We start from the raw sequence: 8,957 nt of genomic DNA on the forward strand, positions 1-8,957 counted from the left end.
TCAATAAGATGTGGGCAGATGTCCACAATTGGCCTCGAGTAGGTCCGCCAATGTTGAATTGATCGATGCACCACAATGTCGAACTCTCTTAAAATTGTGACAAACTTATCGTAAGAGTGATCACAAATTTTCATTTGCTAAGCTTGACTTGTTAACCTTTTTAACATCCCAATCAAAACATTAATATTTAATCTGTTTTGGAGTCCAAGTATGAGTATATATGGACCTTCTTCATCATCCATCAGATGGAAATTACATTACATAAACTTATTATTCTGATGCATCACCAAAGTACAGTTTCCAATTTCCTTCTGGGCAGACTCAGACATAGATACAATCACCAAAACGTGCAACATGTACAAGAATAAGCACACTTTGTTTGCTAAATTCATGTTAAGAAAACATAAGATTTTGCAGTGCATTATATCAAACAAGTTGGCTTACTTGGATTAGTGACAACGATAAGGCCAACGCCATTGAAATCACAATTGTAGCGTCCATCGGTCTTATAGTAAAGATTCATGGCAAATCAGGGATGGTTTATGAGGGTATTTGGAAAGTAGCATGAACTGTGTTCTTGTATTTCACTGCATTCTTTTAATATTCCACAAGTGAAGTTTATGATGTTCTGTAATGCAGAGTATGGGGTTCCTGGCTTAGGCACACACCAAGTATCCTGCAAACCCAACACAGCATAATAGTAATTAATTAAGTTTAATTAAGCATTTGAAATGATTTTGATATAATTAAGATGATTTGAAATCTTGGTTTAAATTGTACTGTTTGGATTTGAGTTACCTCCTTTTCCTGTGGCAGTGGAGGTCCTGATCCTCCTACAAATTTCAAAAGGGAAAGTGAAAGTAAAGTTATATAAATATTTTTGCATATGAAAATGTGCAAAAATTATTATAGTTATAGGCACGTACCACTCACAAATTGGCAGCAGGGATTGTAACCGCAAAAATGGTATAGAACCAAAATGTTTAATTTGCTGAAAAAGAAAGTCTGAAGTTTTGAAACAAATTATTATTATGAAATGGAAGGCCTACTTGGATCTGCCAAGGAAATGAGACTAGTATTGTTAAAATGACAATTCCATTGGTTTCTTCCCATCTTCTGGTAGTAAGCATTCATGGCAAATGAGGCATGGTGCACTGGCCTATCCGGGTCATAGCAGGAACCTCCTTTCTTTGTAGGGCTGCAATCTGCATAGTTACAGGCATCGTCCAGAGCTGACTGCAGTGCTTGTTGTGGTGCTGCAGGCTTTGCCACACACCAATCTTTCTACAACATCATGTATATATGTAAATTAATTGCTAATTCATTTAAGAATTGTTCGTTTTAATTATTACCTGTCCATTCACCACCATCGAAATCTCCCCTGCAAAAAAACAAAAAAAGAAAAAAAAAAGCCATGGATGAACATAGGTGAAAATGTAGAGAGAGAGCAGAAAAGGGGGAAACAAATTACAACAATGTGGAATGCTCTATAGAGATGTTGAAAAAAAAAACATCAACTTTGCAGCTTAAGAGTCCACGAATCTCTACCGTTGAGAAGAAGAACAGAAGCAGGAGAGAAATAACAGGACCTGGCAGAGCTAGCTTAGCCATTGCTGGTATGTTATACAAAGTAGTCTAATTTCTATGGTTGACTAATTCATGAAGAGGAAGATGGGATCTTTGTAGAAGTGCTGCAGAGGAGGACACATAATGATCATGCAAGAACAACTGAGTAACAATCTGATATGCTCCATTACAGTCAGATGGTATATAGGCTGGCATTTGTACCTGTTACACACAATAAATTGCTTGCCTCAGCTTCTTTGGTTTGGTTATAACTTACAACCAAGGTCCAATTAATTCCAGTCTTCAATATCATATAATTCCAAATTCAAGTGTAACACTTTTCTTTGCCTGGGCTCGAGCTTTCTTTGGTCAGAAGAATTCTCCATTATTTTATTTTTGGAAGGTTGTAACTGTCACCCTTGGATCCTGAGAAAATTTGGAGGGTTGGTGGAAAGAGATGTGATGACATCCAAACTTTTCTTCCTTTTTGAAGACATCTAACTTTTCCCTTTTTCTGTTGCACCAGTTGAGGTTTCTTGAATTAGAATTAGATTTGTATTCTTACAGAACGATCAAGTTGGTTTTAATCATAGTAAATTCCCACAACGGGTCCATCCCATTCATGAGTAAATTCAAATACCATTTTCCTTTTGGTCAGACTCAGGCATAGATGCAATCACCAAAACCTTCAACACATGATCATGAACACTTCAATGGAGAAATTGATGGTAGGGAGCTTAGGCGCTGATAAGAGTAGTTTAGATCATTAAAAAAAAAATTAAAAACTTGCGTAAAGCCGACCGGCTATACTATTTTGGAAAAAAGAAAATCCCGAGCGGCTATACTATTTATAAACAAAAAAGGGACCCGCCTAGAGCCTTGATGGCCAACCTGTGAAAACCAGAGTCGCCGTGCGGCTATACTAATTTTTATAAAATGCCCGTGTATAGCCGGACGGCTATACTATTTATAAATTTTAAAAAGGGACCTCCTAGCCAGAGCACCACATGTGAAAACAAGTATAGCCGCAACGATACCCTTTTTTTTAATTTTATAAAAATGCCCGAGGCTATACTATTTTGAAAAATGCGCGAGGAGTTTTATGCAAAGTGTGAGAGGGTGGGGAGGAGGGATGGTGATGCGATGGGTTTTGGGTGCGGAGGAGGTCACGCACAGATGGGTTTAAAGTTGTTAGAAGGGGCAGCAAAAATGAGAAGAAAATCTGTCAACATATATTAACTCTCTCTCTCTCTCTCTCTCTCTCATTGCAGGTGTATATACTGTAACAAGATTCTATAGGAACATACATAAGCGTTTACCAAGATTCAGAGGACAATCGCCTAGGCTGCCCAGGCGGTAAGGCGGCGCTAGGCGGGTCTGGGTGGCGCTAGGAGGGTCTAGGTGTCGCTAGGCGGGTCTAGGGGGGTCTAGGCGGCGCTAGGCGGATCTGGGTGCCACGGTGAGTTTGGTTCTTTCTTTGTTCTTAAGCTCACGCCAGCGATTCTTCTTTGAAGCCGGTATTTCGAGCAAGAACTGTATCAGATGCACCACCTTTAGACCCCAACAATATTGTGTCATTGCTTTTTCTGGTTTTTTCTTCAGGCTACGAATTTGATCACAGAGTGTGCGTAGGTGAGTTTTGGACAGTGGTGAGAGTCTCTTTTCAAGGAGGGTCCAAGCTCTGTATGCTGAAGTGCAAGAGATTGGGAGGGTTTTGATAGAGGGAGATGCGGTTGCTTTTATCCACTAATTTGTCCTTGGCACATGTGGGGTTGATTGAGCCTAGGGATGGCAATGGGTCGGGTATGACAATACCATCCCTGCCCCGTTCTCCATCCCCGCCCCGCCCCCGAACCCATCCTCGCTTAATAGGTTTCTGGAATCCCCATCCCTGCTCCCATCGGGACTATTCCCCATACCCGGCCTGAATCCCCGATTTTTTTTGCATAAAAAATATTTATCATAAATTTTAACATTAAGTTTCATATTAAATTATCATTCAACACTTCCAAATTAACTAGAAAGTTCAACTCAACTATTCAAAATTACATCAATATGAAATTCCAAAGAAGATTAGAAAGAATTAGGAAAGGGAGGTTAACTTAGGGTTAAACAAAAACATTATAATTATATATTTATTTATTTAAATATAAACATATATACTTTCGGGTCGGGTTCGGGGATGGGGACGCCAATACCATCCCCTCCCCATACCAGAGGGGATTTTTCAAGTTCGGGATCCTGCACTGATACCCGCTTGACCCCTAAATCTCTCCTCATTTGGGTCGGGGACTTGATGGAGACCCGTCCCCGCGGGGATTTTTGCCATCCCTAATTGAGCCATCCTCAAGCATTTTAGCAGGACGATTTTCATTCTTCACGACATCCTCCAAGTCATGGACTTCCAGGACATCAAGAGAGGAAATTGTTACGATCCATAGGTGTATTGAATATGTGGGAGATATTGAAGGAGGTTGGAATTGTGGTTGACATGGAAAGGACAGTAGCATGAACCATGTTCTTGTATGTCACTGCATTCTTTTAATATTCCACAAGTGAAGTTTATGATGTTCAGTAATGCAGAGTCTGGGGTTCCTGGCTTAGGCACACACCAAGTATCCTGCAAACCCAACACAGCATAATAGTAATTAATTAAGTTTAATTAAGCATTTGAAATGATTTTAATATAATTAAGATGATTTGAAATCTTGGTTTAAATTATACTGTTTGGATTTGAGTTACCTCCTTTTCCTGTGGCAGTGGAGGTCCTGATCCTCCTACAAATTTCAAAAGGGAAAGTGAAAGTAAAGTTATACAAATATTTTTGCATATGAAAATGTGCAAAACTCATTATAGTTATAGGCACATACCACTCACAAATTGGCAGCTGGGATTGTAACCTGCAAAAATGGTATAGAACCAAAATGTTTAATTTGCTGAAAAAGAAAGTACAAATTATTATTATGAAATTGAAGGCCTACTTGGATCTGCCAAGGAAATGAGACTAGTATTGTTAAAATGACAATTCTATTGGTTTCTTCCCATCCTCTGGTAGTAAGCATTCATGGAAAATGAGGCATGGTGCACTGGCCTATCTGGGTCATAGCAAGAACCTCCTTTCTTTGTAGGGCTGCAATCCGCATAGTTACAGGCATAGTCCAGAGCTGACTGCAGTGCATGTTGTGGTGGTGCTGGCTTTGCCACACACCAAGCTTTCTACAATACCATGTATATATGTAAATTAATTGCTAATTCATTTAAGAATTGTTCTTTTTAATTCTTACCTGTCCATTCACCAACATCAAAATCTCCCCTGCAAAAAAAGAAAAGAACAAGAAAAAAGAAGCCATTGATGAACATATATAGGTGAAATGTAGAGAGAGAGCAGAAAAGGGGGAAAGAAATTACAACAATGTGGAATGCTCTTTAGAGTTGTTATAAAAAAAACATCAACTTTGCAGCTTAAGAGTACACAAATCTCTCCCGTACCCGAGAAGAAGAACAGAAGCAGGAGAGAAATAACAGGACCTGGCAGAGCTAGCTTAGCCATTGCTGCTATGTTATACACAGTAGTCTAATTTCTATGGTTGACTAATTCATGAAGAGGAAGATGGGATATTTGTAGCAGTGCTGCAGAGGAGGACACATAATGATCATGCAAGAACAACTGAGTAACAATCTGATATGCTCCATTACAGTCAGACTGTATATAGGCAGGCATTTGTACTTTTGGGCCACCTGTTACACACAATAAATTGCTCGCCTCAGCTTCTTTGGTTTGGTTAAAACTTACAACCAAGGTTCAATTAATTCCAGTCTTCCCTATCATATAATTCCAAATTCAAGTTAAACAGAAATTTCAGAGAGTAAATTCAAATACCATTTTCCTTTTGGTCAGGCTCAGGCATAGATGCAATCACCAAAACCTGCAACACATGATCATGAACACTTCAATGGAGAAATTGATGGTAGGGAGCTTAGGCACTGATAAGAGTAGTTTAGATCATTTTTTTTTTTTTAAATTTCGTAAAGCCGGTCGGCTATACTAATAACAAATTACGTATAGCCGGTCGGCTATACTATTTATAAATAAAAAGAGGGACCCGCCTAAAGCCTGGACGGGCAGCATGTGAAAACTAGTATAGCCGTGCGGCGATACTAATTTTTTAATAAAATGCCCGAGTATAGCCGATCGGCTGTACTATTTAGGCTATACTATTTTAAAAATGCTCGAGAGTATAGCCATGCGGCTATACGATTCATTATTAAAGAAATGTCAAACTCTTCCTTCAAAATTATAACAGGCCATATGAGTCCACGAACATTGCACGAAACACATGGCTGCACGTACGAGAGAGAGAGAGAGAGAGAGGAGTTTATGCAAAGTGTGAGAGGGTGGGGAGGAGGGATGGTGATGCGATGGGTTTTGGGTGGGCGGAGGAGGCTGCTGCGCAGTAAGGGTTTAAAGTTGTTAGAAGGGGCGGCAAGAAATGAGTAGAAAATTTGTCAACATATATTAATCTCTCTCTCTCTCTCTCTCTCATTGCAGGTGTATATACTGTAGCAGATGAAAAACAGAGGCTTCTACAAGAACATACATAAGCGACCAAGATTATAAAGTTCTGTAGGACAAATCTACATGACTTAAAATGGGTCTAGGCGGTGCTAGGCGGGTCTAGGAGGCGCTAAGGCGGTGCTAAGCGGTCTGGGCGGGTCTAGGCGGGTCAAGGCGGCGCCAGCAGTGCGAGTCTAGGCGGATTTGGGTGCTGTGGTGGGTCTGGTTCTTTTCTTTTGTTCTTTAAGCCTATCCTAGCGATTCTTCTTTGAAGCCGATATTTTGAGCAAGATCTGATGCACCACCTTTTGACCCCAGCAATATTGTGTCATTGCTTTTTCTGGTTCTTTCTTCAGGATAAGAATTTGATCACAGAGTGTGCGTAGGTGTGTTTTGGACAGTGGTGAGAGTTTCTTTTCAAGGAGGGTCCAAGCTTAGTATGCTGAAATGCAAGAGATTAGGAGGGTTTTGATAGAGGGAGGTGGGGTTGATTGAGCCATCCTCAAGCCTTTTATCAAGATGATTTTCATTCTTCACGACATCCTCCAAGTCATGGATTTCCAGAGGACATCAAGTCTTTCACACATTACCTCTGTGGATATTGGAAGCAGTTATCGCAATGCATCAAGTCTTTCACAATTCAGACTCGCTACTCTGAATTAATAAGAGACTAGTTTTAGAAACTAAACATATCCAAGTAATGGTGTGTGTTTCTGTCATTTGAATGGAAAATGGCATGAATCTTGACCAGTTCAGTTTATCTAGTCAAAGAATTTGGCTTACACGATCAGTTACAGCAGTTCTCTGTGTCGAAATGTGGCGAAGTGGTTGGGAATGAAAATCAGGTAAAGCCCTTCTTGCTCTTTGATCAACTTGAGAAACACTATCCTTTTTATCCCCATTATAAATTATCTGTCCTTGAAGTATGATACTGTACGAAGTATATCGCACAGCATTATCATGATAAAGTTCTCAAAAGTGAAAAACATTATAGTTGAATTTATTGATTGACGCAAGCGCAGCTGAATGTGAAATTAAAGAAAGTTGTTAAAAAATAACTTTACCTTGGCGTGAAGTTGATGTTGTGCATTCACAAGTTCGTCATTCACTGGCCTCAGACATCTCACCTGCTGAGAAAATTCAATGAAGGACCACAACAAGAGGAATTGGATGAACATATATACATATAACCACTAGGACAATTAATGCTGCAAAATACCCATTCTAGAGACAATCAGACAGGAAAGTTCTAACCATAAGTACAAACTTACCGAGAAATTGTTATGATCCATAGGTGTATTGAATATGCGGGAGATATTGAAGAAGGTTGGAATTGTGGCTGACATGGAAAGGATAGAATTTTGAGAGGTTTAAGATAAAATGTGGTTCAACTCTCCTTGGCAAATAATAATTTACAAGGACCTATTCCTAGTTCCTTTGGGGAATTGATAAGCTTAGGAGACTTGGTTTTATCCAAAAACAATCTCTCTGGACTGATTTCAAAGTCTCTAGAAGCTCTCGTCCATCTCAAGTATCTGAATTTGTCTTTCAACAGACTCCAAGGAGAAATTCCAACAGGAGGACCTTTTCAAAACCTCTCCTCCGAATCATTTGTCTCGAATAGCGCTCTGTGGTGCAGCCCGACTCCATGTTCCACCATGCAAAGATAATACATAAACCAAATTCAAGGAAAGCTAGTTCATCCAACCTGAAATATCTTATTCCAGGGATCATATCAACAAATCTCCTGGTGGCCTCATGTCATTGTTAATACTACGAAGGAAAAGGAAAGTGGAAGTTGCAATGAGACTGCTTCTTTCTTGTTACCTCAACTTCTTTGGAGAAGAGTTTCACACCTAGAACTTCTAAGAGCAACAAATGGATTTCATGAAAGCAACTTACTTGGCACTTGGGGTTTTGGCTCAGTATACAAAGGCACAATTTCAGATGGGATAGATGTTGCTGTAAAGGTTTTCAATTTAAAGATTGAAGGGGCTTTCAAGAGTTTTAATGTGATGTGCTGAGCAATATTCGTCACCGAAATCTTATGAAAATCATCAATTGTTGCAGTCAACCTGATTTCAAAGCCTTGGTACTACAATACATGCCTAATGGGAGCCTTGAGAAGTGGTTGTTCTCTCAAAATCAAAACTCTCCTTTGAATATCCTACAAAGGTTGTATATAATGACAGATGTTGCATCCACATTGGAATACCTTCATCATGATCGTGGTCCGAATCATGTTGTCCATTGTGATGTGAAGCCAGGCAACATACTACTTGATGATGATATGGTTGCACATGTTGCTGATTTTGGCATTGCAAGACTCTTAGGTGAAGGAGATTCTATGACCCAAACCATGACCCTTGCCACAATTGGGTATATGGCTCTAGGTGATTTACTGTTACTTGTTTACTTTACAATTTTATATATGTTGTCCTTCATTATGAACAAGGTGACCTTATGATTTTCTTTTAATCATTTCAACCAGAGATGTGTATAGTTCCGGTATTGTACTAATGGAGACGTTCACAAGAAGGAAGCCAACTGATGAAATGTTTGTTGGGGAGATGAATTTAAAGCAATGGATTGCAAATTCATTACTTCCAGATGCTGCAATTGTTGAAGTTGTTGATGCCGATTTATTGGGGGCAGAGGAACATGGTGATTTTGTGAGCAGGAGGGATTGCTTATCATCCATTATGAGATTAGCTCTATAGCTTGTTGTGCACAATTGCCGAAAGAGAGGATTAACATGCAAGAAGCTCTTGTCACACTCAATAAAATCAAGATTAAGTTTTTGAAGGACATAAGGTCAAGCAAACATTCTGCATAA

At 39.4% G+C, this 8,957-nt stretch overlaps 1 pseudogene; it reads left to right on the plus strand.

Moving 5' to 3' along the window:
* Window positions 1-8,225: 8,225 nt before the first annotated feature.
* LOC148918552 (receptor kinase-like protein Xa21) lies at window positions 8,226-8,957 on the plus strand (annotated as a pseudogene).

Source organism: Prunus mume, linkage group LG3 (assembly GCF_029339155.1).
Source record: "Prunus mume cultivar Tortuosa linkage group LG3, ASM2933915v1, whole genome shotgun sequence".
NCBI lineage: Eukaryota > Viridiplantae > Streptophyta > Magnoliopsida > Rosales > Rosaceae > Prunus > Prunus mume.